At 31.7% G+C, this 12,065-nt stretch overlaps 2 long non-coding RNA genes across 2 annotated transcripts; both read right to left on the reverse strand.

The window, feature by feature from the left end:
- Positions 1-2,175: 2,175 nt before the first annotated feature.
- On the reverse strand, positions 2,176-4,685 carry LOC128036004 (uncharacterized). Its single transcript, XR_008192754.1, has 3 exons — positions 4,626-4,685; positions 4,065-4,150; positions 2,176-2,235 (listed from the first exon to the last, which is right to left on the reverse strand). It is a non-coding gene; the product is annotated as an uncharacterized LOC128036004 (long non-coding RNA).
- A 2,598-nt stretch (positions 4,686-7,283) lies between these two features.
- On the reverse strand, positions 7,284-8,749 carry LOC105781142 (uncharacterized). Its single transcript, XR_008192944.1, has 2 exons — positions 8,543-8,749; positions 7,284-8,447 (listed from the first exon to the last, which is right to left on the reverse strand). It is a non-coding gene; the product is annotated as an uncharacterized LOC105781142 (long non-coding RNA).
- Between the last annotated feature and the right edge of the window lie 3,316 nt (positions 8,750-12,065).

Below are 12,065 nucleotides of genomic sequence, written 5' to 3' on the forward strand. Positions count from 1 at the left end.
AATAACAATAAGAAGGAAAAAAAAAGAAAAACCAGGAATTTTGTTTACCATCACGATTAAAATTATCCAAAATCCAATCTGAATAAAAATCAATAAATATGGAAGATGAACTAGCAAACCTAAATCTAGAATATGAAGAAGAAGAGGAGGTTTATGGTCAAGAAGAAGAGAAACTTGAAGAATTTAGGTATTGTTTGGTAGGAAGGGTGCTTACAGAAAGTGCAATTCACTTTCCATCAATGAAGAATGTGTTAGCAAAGTTATGGCATCCCATTGAGAGAGTTGCAATAACAGAAATCGAAGATAAGAGAATCTTATTCAGGTTCTATAATGAGATAGATATACAGAGGGTGGTCGACAATATACCTTGGTTTTTTAACAGGCATATGGTAATATTTCATAGGCTAATGAAGGGCGAAGATTCGTTACAAGTATCGATTTATCACACAAATTTATGGGTTTAAATTCATAATCTACCTCCAGGTTTTATGTCAAAGGGAATGGCTCAACAATTGGGGAATTTTATCGGAGTTTTCTTAAGTTATGACACGTTGCTTGCAACCATAGGGGCGAAACAATACATGAGAATAAGAGTTAGTCTAGACGTTCGATCCCCTTTGAGAAGAAAGAAGCAAATAATATATGGCCATGAGAAGACAACGTTCGCAACTTTTTAATACAAGAAACTTTCTTTGTTTTGTTTTCTTTGTGGGAGATTAGGGCATGGAGAGAGTTTTTGTCCAATTCGATTAACTCTAGGGGCTAAAGAAAGAGAATTTGGATAGGATATTACTCTACGAGCTCCTCCTAAAAGGGCAACACCAGTGACGAGCGAATGGCTGAGAGAAGAACCAAATGTGGTGGGAAGAAACAGAGTTTACAAGGAGGACCTCAGAGGAAATAATAAGGTTGAAGAGTTAATAGTTGAGTAAGATCGCAAGGCAAAAGGAAGATTCGCACGAATAAATCCAACTAAAAGTGTAAGGAAAGAGGGGACTGAGAGTGCTAATGGTGGACACAGAACATTTGTTGATGTAGAATTCGAGAATACAAAAAATGTAATCTTAAGCCTAGAAGATAATCTAATAGACTTTAAGGATGGGAAGAAAAGACAGAGAACACGAGTGGGAAATGCAAACAATAATACTTTGATGATTACAAACTCTGAATATGAAATATCGGCGGCTGCTAGCAAGCAGCCGACCAGTCACAATGAAAATCTTAAGTTGGAATATCTATGGCCTGGGGCAACCATGGATAGTAAGACGTCTCAAGAATAGAGTGGGACAGTCTCAGCCTCAACTTTTGTTTCTTATAGAGACAAACGTCAGTACAAGAAGTATGGAAAAAATAAGAAGTAAGTGTGGATTCGAGAATGGAATTGATGTTAATGCTGAAGGTACAAGAGGATTATGGCTTGGGTGGAAGGGTGATCTAATTGTCAATGTGAAAAGCTTCTCAAAGTCTCATATTGATGCTGAAATTGCTACAGAGAACGAAGATGATTTTTTGGAGCTTTACAGGATTCTATGGCTGCCCAATTGAAAACTTGAGAAAGGAGTTGTGGAAATTAATCAAAATGTTGAAAAAAACAAGTAATCTTCGATGGCTGGTAATGGGAGATTTTAATGAAATCATGTTCTCGTTTGAAAAAAAGGGAGGGCGAGTAAGAGAGAAACATCAAATGTCAGCCTTTAGGGAGGCTCTAGAGGAATGTGAGTTGAGTGATTTGGGCTTTTCAGGACAATGGTTCACATAGGAAAGGGGAAGATTGCCAGAGAATAACATTAGGGAAATATTAGACAGGTGTGTCGCTAATCCAACATGGTGGAGTCGCTTCCCAAAATATTCGGTTTAGCATTTGACTCATAGCTTTTCAGACCGTTGTCCAATTATGGTCGACACAATGGAAAGCTGTAACACCCTGACCCGCGTCCGTCGCCGGATTAGAGTTACGAGGCATTACTAAACAAAGCATACATTCAAAAACACATAAAACCCAATTTAAACAAAATGATCATGAACAAGCCATTTTTAAACAAAACCGATCACAAGCATGGAAATTAAACCATTTTCGCATGGCTATTTATATATTATGATCCAAAACTAACCAAAAACATAATCAAGCCTATACATGCCATAAGATCGACTTCAACTTTAACAAAATACCAAAAGAAGTCGATAGTGTGATAGACTATACTGATGATCCCCGAGCTCGTAACGCGACTCCAAAATCTATAAAACAGAGGTAAACAAAAACACACACAGTAAGCTATTAAAGCTTAGTAAATCTAAAGCTTAACAAATTATATAAAGAAAAAAAACAATTAAACAAGTTCTTGGTATATCTATTGAATTTTAAAAAAAATCAGATATATATTGTCTTTTGAATATTTGCTATTCATAATCCCCTTATTTATAATCAAACATATGAATTCACAAAATACAAATCACTAAACTCATATATAAATATAAACAATATGTACACCACCAATTTATATATATATATATATATATATATGCATTAAATCAAAAGTCCTACTTACGAATGCATTACATATTATTTGTATATAATCATATGCATACTGAAACTTTCATAATTTAAAACTTAATCTATATACATTTCAATTATGAATAACCGAATGCTTATGTATTTGCACCTAACAAATTATCATAACCAAATGAATATACATATACATCAAATAAATATATTCAGATATAATCACATTTACCAAAATATATATATAACATTTAGTACAAACATATTCCTTAAAACATATACCAAATGCATATATAAATTTACTATATGCATATAACCAAATATATATATAATTTCATATATAACAAGTGCAATAAACCGTGTATATATATAAATATATATATACTCTCCAAATATAATAACAAGTATTTATCGCTCATCAAACTTATTTATCAAATATATATACTTGATCTTCAAATATATATTATTTACATATCACTTACATATTCAATATATTGAATCCAGTAATATAATCACCGGCATTTAGCCTGTTAGGTTGTAAAACCTGATTTAATACACCGACTTTTAGCCTGCTAGACTTATAATCCAAATAATTTCACTGGCATTAAGCCTGCTAGACAATAAGTCTGAATTACATTCGATCACTTTATATTAGTCGTTCAAACTAACAATCTCATATATTCATTTCCATTCAAGAACTTTCGCATGAATAAATTCACATAATCAAAACTTTCTTAAACATATATAAGTTCCATACCTAAATTCATTTCAAGAAACATATATGCATATACTTGCTTTATCGCATTTCATAATATCTTACATATATCCTACCTAAATTCGGATTAAGTACCTATTCATGTATGTAAACATATCCAATCAAATATAGCATATACATATATTTTCAACTCACACGTAAACATACCTATTCAATACTACATATATACTCATGAATTACATGTCTTAAATTAATCCCAAAGGTTTATACACGTATATACATATATATGTATATTCGAACCTTATATAATAACCGATTATAAATACCTTTGAATCTAAACCAAGAATTTATACATATTCGAATCTACCATATAAATATATAAATTCATACTCAATTTCAAAACAAGAACTTATACATATATAATGACATATCTAAATTCAATACACAACACATACACGTATATTTGCATGCTTATTGAATCTATATATATATATACAATTATAACATACATATCACAAATCAAATCCAAGAGTTTATATATATATATACTTTTATAATCATTCGAACCTTATATATATATATACATATATCTTATACATATCTTTGATTAATCTAATATTTTATACATGTATATACTTATATATCGTTTATACTTTATCTAACTTTAAAGGTTTATATAAGTATAAACCTATATATATATATATATATTCGAACTTTAATAATACATGTAAATCATTCATACTTTATTTTGTTTCAATCAATATGCTTTTAAAATAAAGTTCAACAAAATACAATACATTTACATACCCAAATACCGATTTAATAATATTAAATAGCTAATAGACTTACCTCGGACAGTGAAAAATTGAAATCGGATAATTAGTCAACAATTTTGGTTTTTCCTCGATCTAGCTCTGATTTCTTTGGTTCTTGATCTAAACATATTCAAAATGAGCTAGTTTAAATATTATTAACTTCAATTTAATCCAAAAACACATAAATGGAAAAATTACAAATTTGCCCCTAACATTTTACATTTTTCACAATTTAGTCCAAATTTACACAAAACACAAAACATTCAAATTTTTACTATACTAAGGTTAGGCCGAATCTTCATTATACTCATACAAGTCCATGCATTTCATTTATTTCGTATTTTAGTCCCTCAAAAATTTATTTTCACAATTTAACTCTAACTACTCAATTTCACCAAAACTTCCAATACAAAACATATTAATCTAAAATATATCTTTCATTATTCATCATCAAACATCACATAACACAAATGTTCATCAATGGCACAACTCAAAATATTCATCAAAATTAAAAATTCAAACATGGGCCGGATAGTATTCGAAACAGCAATCTCAAAAACGTAAAAGTATTCAAAAAATCGAACAAAGAACTAACCTTAATCAACAATAGAAATGCCGAACCCTAGAAAGCCATGAATAAATTCCCAAAGTTTCCTTATTCGGCCAAAGAGATGAAAATGTCTTATGATTTCTTTACTTATTTTAATTATAAGATATAATTTAATATTTTACTAAATTAACCTTATTATAATAAATACTTATAACATATATATTATGGACAATGTTGTCATATACCACCCACTAACTAAATCTTGGTCTAATTACGTCTTTAGACCTCCCACTTAAAAAGACAACAACAAATAGGTGCTTTTAAAATTTAACCTCTAACTTTTATTTTACGCGATTAAACCCTTTTCATCGAATTGAACCTTCAAACGATTAAATTTCCGCACGAATTTTTCACACCTATAACTTAACATATAATAAACACTAAAAATAATATTAAAATATTTTTTTGACTAGAATTTGTGGTCCCGAAATCATTATTCCGATTAGGGTCAAAACTGGGTTGTTACAAAAGCAGAAGGGCATTGTCGGTATGAAGAAATATCCCATTTAGATTTAGCGTTGATTGGGCTTTAGAAAAAGAATTTGAAGATCAAGTTAAACAGGAATGGATTTCGACTGAGAAATGACTTACGGAAAAGCTAAAGGATCTAGGAAGAAAATTGAAGAGTTGGGCGAAGACCACCAATTGGAGATACACTAAACGAAGAGAAGAATTTAACATGAGATTAAAAAAGTTGAATGAGGAAGATCTGATGAGGCAAGATTGGCAGAAATTATGGAAGTAAAACTAGCGCTAAATATGGAAGCAAATAAAGAATAATTATATTGGGAGCAGCGAGCAAAAGCAAATTGGCTCCATATGGGTGATCGTAACACTTTCTTCTTTTACAAGTTTTCATCATTCTGAAGGAAGAGAAATACTATTAAAGGTTTGGAAGATGGGAATGGTAAGTGGCTCGCAGGAGAAAAAGAATTGAGTGAGTTGGCAACAAACTACTTTCGTGATCTTTTTACTTCAAAACAAGTGCAAAATTGCGAAAGATTGAGAGAGGAGATACGTCCATGCATTACAGAAAGGAAAAATGAGGAGCTAAAGTCGAGGTTCAAGGAAGAGGAAGTGATGGAAGCTTTAAAATTAATGGCTCTCTTAAAAGCTTTAGGAAAGGACGGATAACCAATATTTTTTTATAAAAAAATGTTGGCATATTGTTGGGGAAGATGTCAAAAGTTTCTATCTAGAAGTATTAAATAGAGGCAAAGACATCAAGGAGATTAACAAAACCAACATTGTTCTCATTCCAAAAGTAGAGTTACCAAAAAATATGGGCCAATTTAGGCCTACTAGTCTATGCAATGTAATTTATAAAATAATTTCTAAAACAATGGTAAATAGATTCAGGAAAGTCCTTGATATTTGCATTGATGAATCACAAGAGGCTTTTATACCAGGAAGGTAAATCACTGACAATATTTTAGTTTCATACGAAATTCTACATTTGTTCAAGAAAAAACGAAAAAAATGAGGAAAGATTTTTCGTCCTAAAACTTGATCTGAGCAAGGCCTACAATAGAGTGGAATGGATGTTTGTCGAAAATATGATGCGCTATTTAGGCTTTTGTGAAGAATGGATCACATTAGTGATGAGATGTGTTCACAGTATATCATACTTAGTAATATGGAATGGAGTTCAAGGGCAAGATTTCAAGCCTACAAGGGGCTAAGACAAGGAGATCCCCTTAGCCCTTAGTTGTTCTTAATATGCACAGAAGGTTTTTCGAAGTTATTGAACATCGCAGAAAGGGAAAAAAAGGATCGAAGGAGCAAAGATAGGAAGAGGAGGACCATCAATAAATCATTTATATTTTGTAGATGACAGCATTCTCTTTGGAAAAGCATCATTAGAAGGGGCAGAGGTAATGAAATTTGTAATAAAAGAGTATGAAGATTCATCAGGTCAGCTTGTGAATTTTGATAAATCTTTAATCTATTCTAGCAATAATACGAATGAGGGAGTTAAAAAGTAAAGTAGAGGAGATCTTGGGAGTCCGAATTGCAAATAACCCTGAGAAGTACCTTAGTCTTCCAACAATGGTTAGAAGACGAAAAACCAATGCTTTTGTTGAATTAAAAGAAAATTTTATGAGAAAATTTGAAAGTTGGAGCGTTCGAAATCTGTCTATAGGTGGAAAATAAGTATTTATTAAATCATTTTTACGAGCAATACCGATTTATACCATGCAGTGTTTCTTATTACCGGTATCTTTATGTCGTGAGTTAGAAAGTTTAATGAGCAAATTTTGGTGGCACAATTTGAAGACAAATAAAGGCATCCATTGGAATAATTGGTTGGATATGTGCATCCCGAAAATGTAAGGGGGGATGGGGTTTAGGGATTTAGCAAAGTTCAATTTAGCCCTGTTAGCAAAATAGGGCTGGAAACTAACAGTCAACCCAAACAGTTTATTGGCACAGGTTATGAGGGCTAAGTACTATCCTTATGGAGATTTTATGAACGCAAATTTAGGTGCTTACCCCTCTTATACCTGGCGCAGCATATGGGGAGCACGTACCCTTTTATAACAAGGGATGGTATGGAGACTCGGGAATGGAGAATCGGTTAACATTTGGAATGATGTATGGCTGCCAAAACTTGGAAACGGAAGAATTGAGGTTCATAACATCAATATAAATTTCCCAACAGTCTCTGATTTAAATAATAAGGAAGAAAACACCTGGAATTCTGAAGCTATCACAAGGCTGTTCAGTGAAGAACAAGCGGAACAAATAACATCAATTCCTCTAGTTGACAGCATGCAATCAGACAAACTAGTATAGAGAGGAGACAATTCGGGTAATTACACAGTAAAAAGTGGGTACAAATGACAAATTACAAGTGGTCTACACCAGCTAGTAAATAATAATACAATACCGATGAAGCTACAAAAAATTATTTTACAACCTTATGGGGTCTCAAAATTCCTAGCAAGGTAAGAATAAATTTATGGAGAATCACTAATAATTTTCTACCCACTCTTAGCAACCTAAAAATGAGGAGATTAAGGACAGAGGCGAATTGCCCGATCTGCAAAGAGGAGGACGAAACAGTGGCCCACCGTTTCAGATATTGCAAGCTGACAAAACAAGTTCTCCAGGAGCTTGAGGTTACACTTTCAAACAGAAATACGGAAAATGATTGGAACAAATGGTTAGTAACGGAATTAGGCAACAAAAGTTCACAACTCTATGTTACTACAGCTGTAGCCTTTTGGGCAATTTGGTTTAGCAGAAACAAATTTATACATGAAGGCATTTTAAATAAAGCACAGGAAATAGCAAGTTCCGTTAGAAATTATACGATAGAGATATCACAAACAGAAGGAATCACAGAGTTTTTACAAAGGAATAAAAATGACACATGGAGACCCAGACCCCCGGAGGGAGATCAAGTCAAAGCCAACTTTGATGCATCTTTTCAGAAACTTTTAAAACGGGCAACAGGAGGGGTTATAATAAGAAACAACGAGGGTTTGTAATGGGAGCTTGTGAGCACCAATGGCAAAATGTACGGGATTCTACCACGGCCGAGGCATGGGCTTGTCTACAAGTGGTCACGTTCGCAGAGGAACTTGGTTTTCAAGCTATATGTGTTGAAGGAGATACTCTGACAGTAGTAAAAAAACTGAACGACGAACACAATGACAGGTCAGAGATAGCAAACATTATAAAAGAAATAAAAAATAGATACTCAAGATTTCGAAACATATCTTTTCAGAAAACTTTCCGATCAGCGAATGGGCCGGCGCACGGAAGAGCATTTTATGGACAACAGTATGATTCTCCGATCTACTGGGTAGAGTAAGTTCCAATAAAGATCGAACATTTAATCGTCAAAGAACATGCAGGGTTTTCGTGAAGGATAAATAGTTTGGATTTCATTGTACCTGAGTCCGGAGGAATATAATAGGCTTCGATGAACTCAGGATCTTAGAGGGATCCAGCAAATTGTTTTTCTTAAAGATCAAGGCCATTCTGAAGGTTTTCTCCGATGCAAGAAAGGGAGTTATGTTTTCAAGGGTAATCCAAAGGGCTTTAATTTTTTTAATTTTCAAATTGATTTATTTTGTTTTCAAGATTTAGGGTGCGTTTGGTTCGCTGTATTGGATTAGAGGTGTATTGGATTAGAGGTGTAATAGCAAATCAACTGTTTGGTTGAATGTAATGGAATAGAGGCGTAATAGTAATCTTGTGTTTGGTTGAATGGCATAGAGGTGTAATAGCATAATGGAAAAAACTAAAATGACTAGAATACCCTTAGCATAAATTTGTTTTGGTAAATGATTATTGTTATTGTTATTTAAATTTTAATAAGATTAGTATTATCAATAATAAATATTTTAATCATATTTAAACATAATTATTATTAAATATATTTTAATTAAAATATATAATTGAATAAAATTCTTAATAATTAGCGAAATTTGTTTTGGTAAATTATTATTGTTATTGTTATTTAAATTTTAATAAGATTATTAATATCAATAATAAATAATTTAATCATATTTAAACATAATTATTATTAAATATATTATAATTAAAATATATAATTTAATAAAATTCTTAATAATTAATATTCTTATATGAATTTACTCAAATCATAATATATGATCTTGTAAAATATAAATTAACATAATTATTATTAAATATATTATAATTAAAATATATAATTTAATAAAATTCTTAATAATTAATATTCTTATATGAATTTACTCAAATCATAATATATAATACTATAAATGAAAATTTGAAATAATTAATATTAAATATATTTTAATTAAAATATATGATTTAATAAAATTTAAAATAATTATAACTAATAAATGTTCATTTTATGAATTTGTATAATTTAAAATAATAATAATTACATATAATTTAATAATTAATATTAAAATTCTTGATAATAAATTTTCTTATATGAATTTATACAATTTAAAATAATTAATATTAAATATAATTTAATAGTGATATATAATTTCATAAAATTCTTAATAATAAAATGTTCTTATATGAATTTACTAAAATCAATATATAACTTGAGAATTATATTCGCATAAACATAATTAACTTATATTAAGAAAAGGTTAGATGAAAATGAAATTGTACATCATAATCCATATGTTATATAGTTTTACAACATCAAAAGTTTGAACATTGATATTTAATGGTGAGAAAGAAATCTTGACCCATTCCAATCAGACATGAAGGTAAACTAAAGAAAACGATCATTTGAGTTGGATGATCGAATTTTACTCAAAACATCATCTACCGATCGTTGGTTAAACCTTCAATTGACCATAAGGCTGAATATAAATTTGAAGCTTTCTCTTCCATCTTTTGATGTTCTTCTGACTTCTGTTGAACTACCACCTCGGAGGCAATACTCCTACTGATTTGATCGCCAACGGCCTAGATTTTTTCCCCCAACAAATGACAGCCTCATCAAATGAAGAATACACATTATCACGAGCATCAGATTTCTTCTTTCTCTTGTTTGAAGATGAGGAACCCCCTTGGTCTCTATCTCCTCGCGGATCTGTACCAGAAACATCCATGTCGTCTAAAGAGACGTCACCATGATCATAGAATGTGTTTCTCTCTTCATTCATATCGTAATGCGTTCATCCTCAGCATGTATTTCTTCAAGAACATCAGCAGCTGTTTGAGCGTCTTTCCCAGTCGCCCGATCTCTTGCGTATATGGCAGTAAGCTGGTTGTAGTAAGGGAAAGAACGATGTCTGAACTGAGAGGCTTCTTTGTGACTCTAAAAAAATGAGGAAACCATATTAGTTATAAGTTTTGTAAAAAAACAAATAAATACTTGAAATACATTTTACCTTTACATAGGATTCCCAAACTGCATCTTCAGCAACAACGAGTGCCTATGCTCGTCCCAACCAAAACCGCTGTTATTTTGGCCATTAAGCATGTCGTAGACGACTGACCATTCCCTTTTTAGGCACCTAATTCGAGATTCAATATTTGGCTTCGCCTTCAACATTGCTCTTGGTAAAGCCTTTTCTAGCATTTTTTCTAGCTCGTTCAAATAACCGGCCTTGAACCCGATATCAGCATTAAATGTTCCTACATTATGCAAATCCACCATGCAAGAAACCAAGGCTGCATCTTCTTCTGGAATCCATTTTCTTTTGCTTCCTCGAGAAGCTTGAGAAGAAGCATGTGATTGTGGAACACCTGACATAATTATCTTAAGAAAAAAAAAACAAATTATCATGGCCTATGTTCAAAACACATGCTCTTGAAATCATACTCTTATCCCAATCTATATGCCTGTCCATGCATCACTCATTGCCAAATTCAGCACATCAAGATAAAGTTCACATAATAAACAGGGGATCACCAACCAGTATTCTTCCTCTAACAAAAAATAGTTATATTTCCATATAGACACAGATTTGCCAACTTCACATGATACTGAAATTTAATAAGAGAAACGGCCATTCTTTAAACCAATCATCCATCATTTTGATTATATTATAACAAAAGACCACTTATCACACACACAAAAAATTCCAAATACATGCTTTCAGTTGTTTCACGCTCTTAGGAGAATACCCTATTCAGTCTTGTTCGAATCTTGTCATCCGTAGAAAAATCAAAATCAACAATTAACACAAATAATCAGAAGATTGCAAGGCAGTAAAGAATTTTGAGCATTAGTGCCATTTATAAGCAATCCAGGTAGCAATTAACATAATCAATCACGAGACCGGAAAGCAAGAAAAAATAGAATAAGACGAACTCAACAACCATTCAGAAAATTTGCTCAGAGCTAAGATCTTTTAAGCTCTAATGCTTAGTTACCAATAACAAATTAAATCATTCCTATAGCCCCTGCCATAAAACTAAATTCTTAAATTCCCTTACACTTAAAATAGGAGAATAAAGATTTAACAAGCAGATACAACCATCATGATCTAGCAGCTTAAAGATAAAATAGAAATTCGAGAACAATCTAAAAAAATGACATTCGCATCAAGCAATTAGATCAAAACAAGAATTAAGCAAAAAAAAAAAAACCCATTAAAACTAACAAAATCAAGCATACCCAGATCAATAGTGGTATAAAAAACGAATGCATCAATGTGCATGATAGAATTAGGAAAAGTTAAGAGATGGAATAATAAACTCCTACTGGTTTGAAAAAGGAGTGGAGAAATAGTGGGGATTTTACATATAAAATATAAATAAAACTTTGAACTGAAGGCAACAAATTTTGACATCTAAGCTAAAGGATCAAAGATTAGATTCATTTTGTCCACTGCTTCACAGAAACATCCATGCAATGCATGTATATCTACCCCTCCCTACACCAAAAACCATATATGCTAAAATGCCAGTAAAGTCTAATCGCCTCTTTCTTTATCGCTATTTATCATATTTAAAAAG

This window comes from Gossypium raimondii, chromosome 13 (genome assembly GCF_025698545.1).
Source record: "Gossypium raimondii isolate GPD5lz chromosome 13, ASM2569854v1, whole genome shotgun sequence".
NCBI classification, from domain to species: domain Eukaryota; kingdom Viridiplantae; phylum Streptophyta; class Magnoliopsida; order Malvales; family Malvaceae; genus Gossypium; species Gossypium raimondii.